Raw genomic sequence first — 12,491 nt, forward strand, 5'->3', positions numbered from 1 at the left:
ACACACACACACACTCACACACAAAACCCTTCTACTTTCTCTTCTTCTTACTCCCCTCTTCCTCACTCCCCTTTCCCTCTCACTCACCCCCTTTGCCCTTCCCTCCCAGTCATACAACCCCCCTTCCCTCACTCTCACTCTCACCTCCCTTCCCTCCCAGTCACTCACCCTCTCCCTCCCACTCACCCCATTCCTTTCCTCTGTCATTCCCCCCTCCCACTCATTCCTTCCCTCTCAGTCACTCACCCCTCCCTCCTTCCCACTCATTCCTTCATCCCCTCTCCCCTTCCCACCCCTTACTTTCCCTCAGTTATTAGCATAAGAACATAAAATATGCCATGCTGGGTCAGTCCATGGTCCATCGAGCCCAGCATCCTGCCTCTGAAGGTGGCCCATCCAGGTCACAAGTATTTGGCAGATTCCATAAAGTAGATAATACGATCACTCATGTAAATCTCCTCTTCCTCCATCATCTCCAGAGGCCACACTCAGTCTCTTTCTCTCTGCTTCCTACCCTCCTTATACCCAATAGTCACATTCTCTCTCTCAATCCCCCTCATTGCCTCTGCTTAGGGGTGTGCATATATCGTTTTGACACAACCGGAACTTTTGGCCAGCTTGGGGGGGCCTCCTGACCCCCCAAGCTGGCCAAAAGTTCCGGTTGTGTCCAACGAGGGTCCCGGAGCGAACGCGCGGGGAATCACGTGACGTCCGCGTCACTCCGACGTGACGCCGACGTCACGTGCTCCTCGCAAAGGAATACAGGAATGGCGTCCTGACTCTCCGCTGGACCACCAGGGAGTTTTGGTAAGTCTTGGGGGGGGATTAAGGAGGGTGAGGGGTTTAAATTTTTATTTAGGGAATCGGTGCACGTATGGACATAGACTCAACTTATGGAATTCTACATATGTCCAATTGTCCATATTGACGGAAATTGACCCCCCCTTTCGACTTATGGACTTATGAACATAAACTTTTGGTCTGCACATCCCTACCTCTGCTTATTCATTCAGTTTGTTTGACTCAGCTGTACAAGAAAATGATGCCAGCCATTCTCGAGATGGGCGCTCGAGTGACATCACTTTGGCATTGTCCTGCAGGCTGCCAATGCCATTTTTAAAGTACATTCAGGAGTGGGCATTGCTCCTACCTTTTGGACCCTGCTGAGCCCCGATGAATGTGGTAAGTGTGATCCAGGGAGGTCCCTGGCCCCAGAAAATTTTTATGTTGGGAGTAAGGGTCAGAGAAACCTGACCCAGCCTAGCAGTCACATTCTTTCTGTCTACTGCCCTCATCTCCAGTACTGACCTTCTATCAAACCCCCTAATTCCCAGCAGATTCTTTCTCTGAATCCCACTCTTCTCACTGGTGAGGGATGGGAATCCCGCCAACATGGCACCACAGGGCGCCACTGCTAGCTTTTTTACTTCTCTGTGCAAACAATTACTGTGCTGGCCTCTCCTCATTCTTAAAGCTTTGTGCCCAGCCTTCCCCCCAACACAGCCCTCTCCATACACAATTTAAACTTATGCATTTATAATAAAAGGTAATCTTTTGAAGTAAACATATCACAAGAGAATGTGAATTATATACATAATTGCTGTAATGTCAACCAGAAAATCCTGCATAAAAGCTAAAAAGACCCTTGTAACACATATAGTATTAGAGCTATTGTAACGCATGTTGAGTGTGAGCTTGGTCCTCAGAAAACCATGGGCAAACTAAATTACAATTACAATATATTAAAACTCCCATTCCAAAACAGCACTAACTACCAACACTCAAACAGTTACAACCCTATGAATAGGTGATCCTGCAAACATTACACCAGGCCCTATCACACCAATACACCTCCTACTAGGAAAACAGAGCAAGCCAAGCTTCTATAAATCCCTACATAGAAACTACACGTTAACAGAATATTTAATCTCACACACACATGCAGAACACAGAGCGACCCTTACCAAATACAGAATAAAGTGACCATAAAGTACAAATGGAAAAGTGCAGATATAAACTGAATTAGAAGCTGCAACAAGTCAGACTCTGTATGTAATGCACCAATGGAAAAGCAGAAATATCACCATTCCTAAGAAAACAGAGAACAATAAAATCAAGAAATATAAAGTATCAAGTATAATAGTAAAACCATATTAATAAAAATAATTATTTAAAAACAGCTGATGAATAGAATAACATTCAATAATTAAACATGTGTATATTTTTTAAAATTTCCCAAACACCTAAAACAGCCTACACATCAAATAACACTCAATTAAAATTAATAACACGGTAGCTTTCAAATTGTCACACGTGCGCACATTTGGGCGCATGTGCACATACGTCGACCCATGCCCCAGTGCGCGGTCATTTTATAACAATCATGCACATATGTGCGCATGATATAAAATAGCCTGGCCGCGTGCACGCCAAATTTTAAGTGGGTGCGCGCATGTGCATGCAAAATCCTGGTCCTACTGTGTAAATTAGGGAATTTTAAAAGGGGGTGCGTATCGACACCATTCCCAGTTTTACCAGTTTGCTCCAGTTCTCCCAATTAAGGGACAGGTCCTCCAACCACCCCTGATTTGATAACCTTCACTCCCCCAGTTAGCCCTGACCCTTAAAACCCCATAGATCTATCTAGTTTTCTTTAAACTTTAACTTAGACAGCATCCATAATGGAAGTACAATTCCACAACATGTGGCCTTGGTGCATGCCAGGTCATGTCAGTATTTACACACACATCTTAGGTTCACGCCCAGAAGATGCCCGTGCTCCACCCCTTTTGGAAAACCTTTGAGATGTGAGCGCTGCGGGAGGTATGCACGTTATCTTGGTGACTTTTAAAATCCGCTCGGCGCTTGCGAGCTCGACTTCTTTGTGCATCCCCTAATTAATGCACACATCAGATTTTTTTAAATTCACCTCTTAGGATTTAAAAAATCACCCACTCTCCATACCTTTAGAATTTTCGACTTCTGGTCACCCTGAGATTGTAGTAGATTTGCGGGAGGGGAAGGGAAGTGCACAAACTTTCTCCTCTCTTATTTACACACACGTTCATCCTCATGCTCACACAGACATACACAAACTCTCTTTCAAAACTCACACACTCACATTAAACATGGGCTCCCTTTCTCTCAGGTAAACACATTCATTACCTTCCTCTCTCTCAGGCGCACATACACACACACACACCCTGGCTCTCTCTCTCTCAACCACCCATACACGCAAATGCTGGCTCTTTCTCTGTCCATCACACACACACACACACACACACACACACTCTGCTACAACTGTTGAATCTTCTTTGGCTCCCTCTCCTCCTCTTGGAATGTGATTCCATAGCTGCCACGAGGCCTTGTCCACGTGGGCCGCTGGGCGGGATGGGATCCCCTAGCGGCTGAGGGGCCTTTTTCATTTGGGCCTCTGGGTGGGAGCGGATCCCTCGGCAGCCACAGGGTCTCCTTCATATGAACCACGAGGTGGAATGGCATCCACCAAAGGCTATGCTCTCCTCGGGAAGGGATCCCCTAGCGACTGCAGGGCAGGATGGGATCCACCAGTAGTTGCGGCCTCCTCCATTTAGGCCACTAGGTGGGATGGGATCCCCCGGCGGCGGCAGGTTCACTCTTTGCTTGCACATGAAGGTCCCCGGGTGCCCCCTACAGCTTGAGGCCTAGGAGCCGTGCACCTACCACTCAATATGCTAGTGTAAGTTTCAGCTCTGTCAGAAGGTGGAACAGGGAGATTGGGCGGGGGGGAGGGAGGCTGGATAGATGGTTATATAAAGAAGAGGATCCACAGGGAAGACAGCAGTGTGCTGCAAAAGAACCGGAATAGAGAAACCCTCCCTCCCTTCCATTGATTTTAAAGCAGAAACAAGCAGACAAGGCAGGTAAAAAGGGATTGCAAGTTATATAAATACAATGTGAGAACTGCTTCCACCAGCAGGAAAGCAAAACCTTTGGAAGAAGGGGAGGAGGAGGAGAAACCTCCAAACTACAGTAAAGCAGGAAAATAAATCAAAAAGAAAATGATTAGCAGACAAATGTTTGTTGAAGATAGCAAGCAACCAAAATCAAGACAGCAAGCACAGATTCTCTCTGGTGCTTCATACTAATATGTGTACAATGAAATTGTATTCATTTATTTAGACAAAAGCTACAAAGCAGAGATTTGCCTGTCAGATGGAAGGTTTGGTGAAACAAAGGGAAAAGAAAAAATCCAGATAAGTTTCTTGATTTATGAGGGGGCAGTCAGATCTGTTGAGATCAATATTCAATAGGCTGTTTAGTGGACAAGTTATTCAGCTAAAGTTTGCCGGATAACTTGTCCCATATATTCAGCGGAATAAACATCCTGCTGAATAAACTAGCTTAAAGTTATCTGGCTACATGTAGCCGGATAACAAAACACCTAACCGGTTATATCTGAAAATAGCCGGATGGGTTTTAAGGTATCTGGCCTTGTGTGATGAATAACGTGTTACTTAACTAGCCCCTAAGGAACTCTGGATCCATGTAGCCACTCACTTCATCACTGACCAACCCCTCTCTGGTGGAGCCCGAGTTGGCTAAACTTTTGTTCAACACATTTTTTGCCTGCATGGCCTGCTATTTCACATCCTCTCAGACTGAGGGGGTTCAGTTCACAGCTCATTACTGGAAAGGCTTGTGTAAAAATTTGGAATTTAACTGGACAGCTTACCACCCCAGAGTAACAGACAAACTGAGCGGATGAATCAAAGTCTCAAGGGTTTTCTATGGGCCTATGTAAACCAATGACAAGATAATTGAGCCTCTCTCCTTCTTTGGGCTGAATTCACCCATAATAATCATGTAAACTGTTCCACATGTTCATCACCCTTTCACATTGTCTTTGGACGCCACCCTTGTATACCCAGACCAATTCCCGTCTCTGACACTTGCCCAGCAATGAATCTGATGGGTCAGGAGCTCCAGAACTTATAGCAAAGGACCCACCTTCTCCTGGATCATGTTGTGAAATTCTCAAAGGACTAAGCAGATAAAAACATTAGCCACTCCACCCAGGAACCCTAGTCTGGCTTAACACCAGGAGCCTATGGCTTAAAATGCCATCCATGAAGTTCGCACCTTAATCGTGGGGCCTTTTCCCACTGAGCGACAAATTTAACAAATTGGTTCTGCAAGGTGCCAGCATCATTAAAGATTCATGACGTATTCCACATTTCCCTATTAAAGCCTGTGATTCTTTTCTGGCCAGGCAAATTGCCACTCCAGGCCCTTGAAGCTGCTGCTGAAGATAATACTCAGTTTGAAGCACAAGAAATTCTAGACTCTCGAATGGTCCATAACAAACTATAATACCTCATTTCCTGAAAGAACTATGGACCTGAGAAAATTTCTTAGGAGCCAGCCTCTAATCTGCAAGTTCCGCAACTACTCAAGGACTTTTACAGGAGATTCCCCAATAAAAGCAAGCCCAGAGAACTGGGGTGGGGGCTTTGGCAGCCCATGAGACAGACGTTTTGGCTGCCATATTCAACCAGACCCAGCTGGTCTCACTTCCCAGCACGGATGCCGCCGATGAAGGAACACTGAGGAGCACGACACACTAAGCCTAGATGCCATCATCCTGTTTACCTCCTCCAGGCCCTCCCGTAGGCACGCATGTGCCTGATGCACTTAAGCACTTAAAGGACCTGTGGCAGGAAAAGACTCATGGTGTTCTGGGATGATGTCACACGCTTCGGCCCATTTAAGACTCTAGATCCACATCTCTCTACCTCAGCAATAGGTCTTTTGTTATGCTTTGCTCATCAGTGTGTATTGCCTTATTCCTGTGTTCTTGCCTTGCTCCATGTTCCTGTGTTCCTTGTTCCTTTCTTTTTCTGTCTCTTGCCCTGTTCTTGTGTCCCTGCCTTGCCCCATCCTTGTGCTTGTTCATTATTGTCTTTTCTTGTCCTTCCTTGGCCTGATTTCCTGAATTCTGACCTTGGCTCTGGACCTGATTGACAAACTGAAGAGTAGTAAATCACCTGGACCAGATGGTATATACACCAGGGTTCTGAAGGAACTAAAAAATTAAATTTCAGACCTATTAGTAAAAATGTGTAACCTATCATTAAAATCATCCATTGTACCTGAAGACAGGAGGGTGGCTAATGTAACCCCAATATTTAAAAAGGGCTCCAGGGGCTATCCAGGAAACTACAGACCAGTTAGCCTGACTTCAGTGCCATGAAAAATAGTGGAAAGTGTTCTAAATATCAAAATCATAGAACATATAGAAAGACATGGTTTAATGGAACAAAGACAGCATGGTTTTACCCAAGCAAGTCTTGCCTCACAAATCTGCTTCACTTTTTTGAAGGAGTTAATAAACATGGAGATAAAGGTGAACTATTACATTTAGTATATTTGGATTTTCAGAAGGTGTTTGACAAAGTTCCTCATGAGAGGCTTCTAGGAAATGTAAAAAGTCATGGGATAGGTGGCGATGTCCTTTATTGGATTACAAACTGGCTAAAAGGCAGGGAACAGAGAGTAGGATTAAATGGTCAATTTTCTCAGTGGAAGGGAATGGGCAGTGGAGTGCCTCAGGGATCTGTATTGGGACCCGTACTTTTCAATATATTTATAACTGATCTGGAAAGAAATACGACGAGTGAGGTAATCAAATTTGCAGATGATGCAAAATTGTTCAGAGTAGTTAAATCACAAGCAGATTGTGATAAATTGCAGGAAGACCTTGTGAGACTGGATAATTGGGCATCCAAATGGCAGATGAAATTTAGTGTGGATAAGTGCAAGGTGGTGCATATAGGGAAAAATAATCCATGTTAGGTTCCATATTAGGAGCTACCACCCAGGAAAGAGATCTAGGCTTCATAGTGGATAATACATTGAAATTGTCGGTTCAGTGTGCTGCGGCAGTCAAAAAAGCAAACAGAATGTTGGGAATTAGTAGAAAGGGAATGGTGAATAAACGGAAAATGTCATAATGCCTCTGTATCACTCCATGGTGAGACCGCACCTTGAATACTGTGTACAATTCTGGTAGCCGCATCTCAAAAAAGATATAATTGCGATGGAGAAGGTACAGAGAAGGGCGACCAAAATGATAAAGGAAATGGAACAGCTCCCCTATGAGGAAAGACTAAAGAGGTTAGGACTTTTCTGCTTGGAGAAGAGACAGCTGAGGGGGGATATGATAGAGATGTTTAAAATCATGAGAGGTCTAGAAGGGGTTAATGTGAATCAGTTATTTACTTTTTCAGATAATAGAAAGACTAGGGGGCACTCCATGAAGTTATCATGTGGCACATTTAAAACTAATTGGAGGGAGAGAAGAAAGAGAGAGAATGCTACAAGGAGGTTCCAAACTTGTTGCCGGGAGTAAATTGGTATTTGCTCCGACGGTGCCCCAGATGCCATCTTCCTGACCCCACCTCTGATGTCAGCAATTGGAGACCATCAGAGGGGCCTTTAAAAATGGCCCTACAGTGGCGAAAAGAGAACCTGGGAGGAGAGAGAGAATGCTGCAAGGAGGTACCAAACTTGTTGCCGGGAGTAAATTGGTATTTGCTCCGACGCTGCCCCAGACGTCGTCTTCCTGACCCCTCCTCTGACATCATCAATCAGGGACCATCAGAGGGGCCTTTAAAAATGGCCCTACAGCAGTGCTAGCTGCCACTGGCATGTCGCCAAAGCAGTGCACACCAAACGGGTGCACGGCTTTGTCTGGGGAAACTGAAAATAAGACTACCATCAGACGTTAACAAAATTGAGCCGAGATTCAGGAACTGTACCTCCAGAAGTAAGCTCTCTCTTTCTTGAAAGAGGAGTTTAATAAAGCGGCATGCAGCTGTGACTGCTTTGTTCCAGTAAGCCTTCTTTTATTTTTACTTGTGACAAGAAATGCCCTCGAAAAGAAAAGGGGAAGTTAGAGTATATCCCTCTACTCCTAAGATTGCATTGGGACAGCATACTACTCCGCAGTACACAGCTTTCTACCCTCACATGGAGGGGGTGAATTTCTCCACTGGTGAGGCTGGAGAAGGAGCCTCCATCTCATCTGGGGATGTCACCTTAAGTCCCCCAATCCTGAGGAAATTATCACAAAATTATCACAAAATATCCCAGATATGGTTTTGGTATCTAACGAGCTGGAGGGCTCTGTTAGGCTTCCAGAGGGAATAACCAGGGACTTTGTGAGCTTAAACTCATCGATGAATCAGGAGAATACGGTCCCTGCAGCACAAGGTGTTTTGCCTCAAACTGAAGTGGAGAATTTGTATCCTAAACCTACTGTAGTGACACTAGACTCCTTATGGGAACTCGTGGCACAGCTTGGGTCTGAAGTTAAAAATTTTTCCCAGGAAATAGCAGCAAGTGTACAAAAGATGGACAATTGTTCCCCATGAATGTAATACTAAATTGGAAGAGCAAAAAATTTGAATTCAAGGGCTGGAAGATGGTGCTAAAAAAGGGCTGGAAGTACAATCCACAATTATAAAGGAACAACAAATGTTAAATAAGAAAATAGAATATATGGAAAATCGCCTAAGACGTCTTAATCTTAGGCTTTTGAACTTCCCCAAAATTATTGGTGAACAGCCCAGAGTCATGTTAAAGAGATATCTAATGGAGGTCTTGAATATACCTTTAGAAAATTTGCCATCATTTAATAGGGTACACTTCCTACCTTCCTACACTTCCTACCTTTTCGAAGTGTGAGAGGAAGTAATGAACAACAACATCAATTAGATTTGCAAAATCTAACATAATTTCTAGAATCCTCTACAATCGAGATCATAGAAAGAGCTACCCTATTAATTTCTTTTGTTTATGAACCAGACCTCAGTTTAGTAATGTGCAGCTATTTCCAAAATTTAAGGGTAAATGTCCATGATCATTTCATTCAGATATTCCCAGACCTAGCCAAATCCATGCAGAAGAGGAGGAAAGGCTTCTTATCATTACAACAAGAAGCCCAATCATTAGGAGCAACATTCCAATTAAAATTTCCTTGCAAATGCATATTGAAATTAAACAATGAAGTCTATATATTTTTTTTCCCCCGAACAGTTAAAGATGTTCTGAGATTCTCGGAAAAGGATGATCCTAGCCTCCTCTCCTCAAGTAAGTCCCATAACCCAGGAGTAAAAATTTAATTAAAAAGGGTAGAAGCATGTTATGCTAGTTCTATAAGAGTATGTTTTTTTATTTTTTCATATTTTTCTTGCTCCTTTATTTCTGTCTCCTAACACCTACTCCCAGTAATTTGTGGTCGAGGTAAAAATGAAGGATTTCTGTTTGTAGTAAAACTTTTTTGTTGTTGTTGTTAAAATAGTTTCTTTGTTGCTGTACAAAGTAAATGTGACTTTTAAATTTGGAGAAAATTTAATAAACAATAAATATAAATAAATAAATAAATAAAACTAATCGGAGAAAGTTCTTTTTCACTCTACGCACAATTAAACTCTGGAATTTGTTGCCAGAGGATGTGGTTAGTGCAGTTAGTGTAGCTGTGTTTAAAAAAGGATTGGATAAGTTCTTGGAGAAGAAGTCCATTACCTGCTATTAATTAAGTTGACTTCGATAATAACCACAGCTATTACTAGCAACATTAACATGGAATAGACTTAATTTTTGGATACTTGCCAGGTTCTTATGGCCTGGATTGGCCACTGCTGGAAACAGTGCATAGTGAGCTTAAAGAAGAAATGTATATGTGTAAGCCACCAGTTCTGAAGAGCCAAGCAAAGAGAGACTGTTGTGAAAACTACACAAAGGCATATATGGCCTAAACAAGCTGCTAAAGCATGGGCTGACAAGCTGAATGAGATGCTGAGAAGCATGGGATTCAAGCAAGGAGAAGCTGACCCATGACTTTATTCTAAATACAAAAATGGAAGATGGATGTACATTTTGTGCTATGTAGATAACCTGATTGTATGTTATGGAAAGGATGACAACAGTTCAGAGATCGTAGACTGTTTAAACAAAGAAGTGGAAGTAAAACTGCTAGGAAATATGTTACTATCTAGGGATTGAGATAGAAAAAAATAAAAATGGACATTACCTTTAAACCAAAGATAAAAGATCACAGATTTTGTAGATTTTCTGGGTCTGTCTGAACTCAACAAAACTAGCACTCCCATGGAAATAGGCTACCAAAAGGGAAGTGGAAGTCAAAAAAAGACAAGACAGCTATTGGGAAACTTCTCTTTATTACAATAGTATCCAGACCCCAAACTGCCAATGCTGTGAGACTGCTTAGCAGAAGAGTTACTAATCCAACGCAGGAGGACTGGATAGTAGGGATGTGAATCGGGCTTCGGACGATTGAAAATATCGGATGATATTTTCAAAATCGTCAGAAATCAGGGGCTCCCGATAAGAGAACCCCAGGATTTTGTTCCTGGGGTTCTCTTATCGTTTTGGGGGAGGGCGGGAAAAACAGCACACCAAAACAATCCCTAAACCCACCCCGACCCTTTAAAACTGTTCCCTTAGCTTCCCCCACCCTCCTGAACCCCCCCAATACTTTTTACAAGTACCTGGTGGTCCAATGGGGGTCCCGGGAGCCATCTCCCGCTCTCGGGCCATCGGCTGCCACTAATCAAAATGGCGTTGATGGCCCTTTGCCCTTACCATGTGACAGGGTATCCGTGCCATTGGCCGGCCCCTGTCACATGGTAGGAGCACTGGATGGCCCGTGCCATTTTTAAAGATGGGGGCGCTCCCTATTGTGGAATGAGTGAGGGGTGTGCCTTTGCGGTGAGATGGAGCCTTATCTGGGAGAGACTGGAACTAAAGACGTGGAGCTTGGAACTCAGAAGACAAGACGTGGAGCTTGGAATTCAGGAGACAAGACGTGGAGCTTGGAACTCAGGAGACAAGACATGGCAAGCAAGGTCCCTCAGGCGCCCTATGCAGCTCGGGGGCTGGTCGCTGACCACACTGTCCCCTATGCGCCCTACACAGCCTGTGGCCAGTTGCGGACCATGAAGGGAGTGGGGCAAGCTCTGGAAACACACACAGTTCAGGAACAAAGCAACCCCTTGGATCCTCCGGAGTCAGAATAGGAACAGTCTCAGAATTAAAATACGGAACTTGGAACCCAGAATTTCGGACTATAAAATAAAGGAACTCTGGAGTCATGGGCTACTCAGGACCTTGGGACATCAGGACTTGGACATTAGGACAAGACAAGGACATCTAGTAGATCACAGGAACAAAGATGCTGGGCAGGAGCAGGATGCAGCGAAGTCCAAAGGAGGAGAAGCTCCCGGGAGGACTGGCTCCTTGCCAAGGTGAGGAGTGAATGCAGGCTGAGCCCTTTTGAAGGGCTGAAGGAGACAACACCCAGGGAGGAGTCCGAAGGTGGAGCTGCAGGACCACTCCCACGCTGTCCCTATAAAACCAGGGAAGCGGCGCGGCCCCACGCCTAAGGAACAGGAAGTGCAGGACCCTGGAGAGCAGCCATCCTGCCGCTGAGACGCTGAGCAGAGAAGGAACAGGAAGTAGGCCGCAGCGCAGGCCCTGATGGAGGAGGTGGTTTCCCTGCCGCTCAAGGAGGATACAGGGGCAGAGATGTGGCGGGGTGTGCGGAAGAGCAAGCCGAAGTCCGTGGTTCCCTGCCGCGGTGAAGAGGAAGGCACGGTTACTTCTGGCTGGCCATGAGAGTGGCAAAGATGATGGTCTCCGGGCCACGGGAGACAGGGCAGACGTCGGTGGCCTCCGGGCTGCGAAGGTAAGCATCTGCTCGTGGCTAGACCCAAGGAGCAGGAGCGCAACAGTACCCCCCCCCCCCCCCTCCTTCGGGAGGTCAGAAAACAAGGCAAGGCATCTGGAACTGGAGAAAAGTGCAGGTCGTAGGAAGAAACATTGGAACAACGAGGAACACTGTAACAACGAGGAACAAAGGACACAGGAACAAACAAGGAACACTGGAACAACAGGGAACGAAGGACACAGGAACAAGCAAGGAACACAGAAACAAGCAATGAACACAGGAACAGGCAAAGAACATGGAAACAGACAAAGAACAACAAAACAGGCAAAGAACAACGGAACAAGGAACAGTGGAACAAACAACAGAATAAGGAGCAGTAGAACAAACAGAACAAGGAACAAAGGAACAAACAACAGAACAAGGAACAATGAAACAAACAACGGAACAAGGAAAAATGAAACAAACAACGGAACATAGAACAATGGAACAAACAATGGAACAAGGAACAAGGGAAAAGTGAAACAAACAAAACAATCAAGGAGAACTGGAACATTAAAGAGCGCTGGAACTAGGGGTGTGAATCGTGTGATCGATCGTCTTAACGATTGATTTTGGCTGGGGGGGGGAGGGAAATCTTATCGTCGTGTTTTGTTTTGTTTTTTTTAAATCGTTAAAAATCGTAAATCGGGGGAGGGCGGGAAAACTGGCACACCAAAAAAACCCTAAAACCCACCCTGAACCTTTAAAACAAATCCCCCAC

Source organism: Rhinatrema bivittatum, chromosome 2 (assembly GCF_901001135.1).
Source record: "Rhinatrema bivittatum chromosome 2, aRhiBiv1.1, whole genome shotgun sequence".
Taxonomy (NCBI): domain Eukaryota; kingdom Metazoa; phylum Chordata; class Amphibia; order Gymnophiona; family Rhinatrematidae; genus Rhinatrema; species Rhinatrema bivittatum.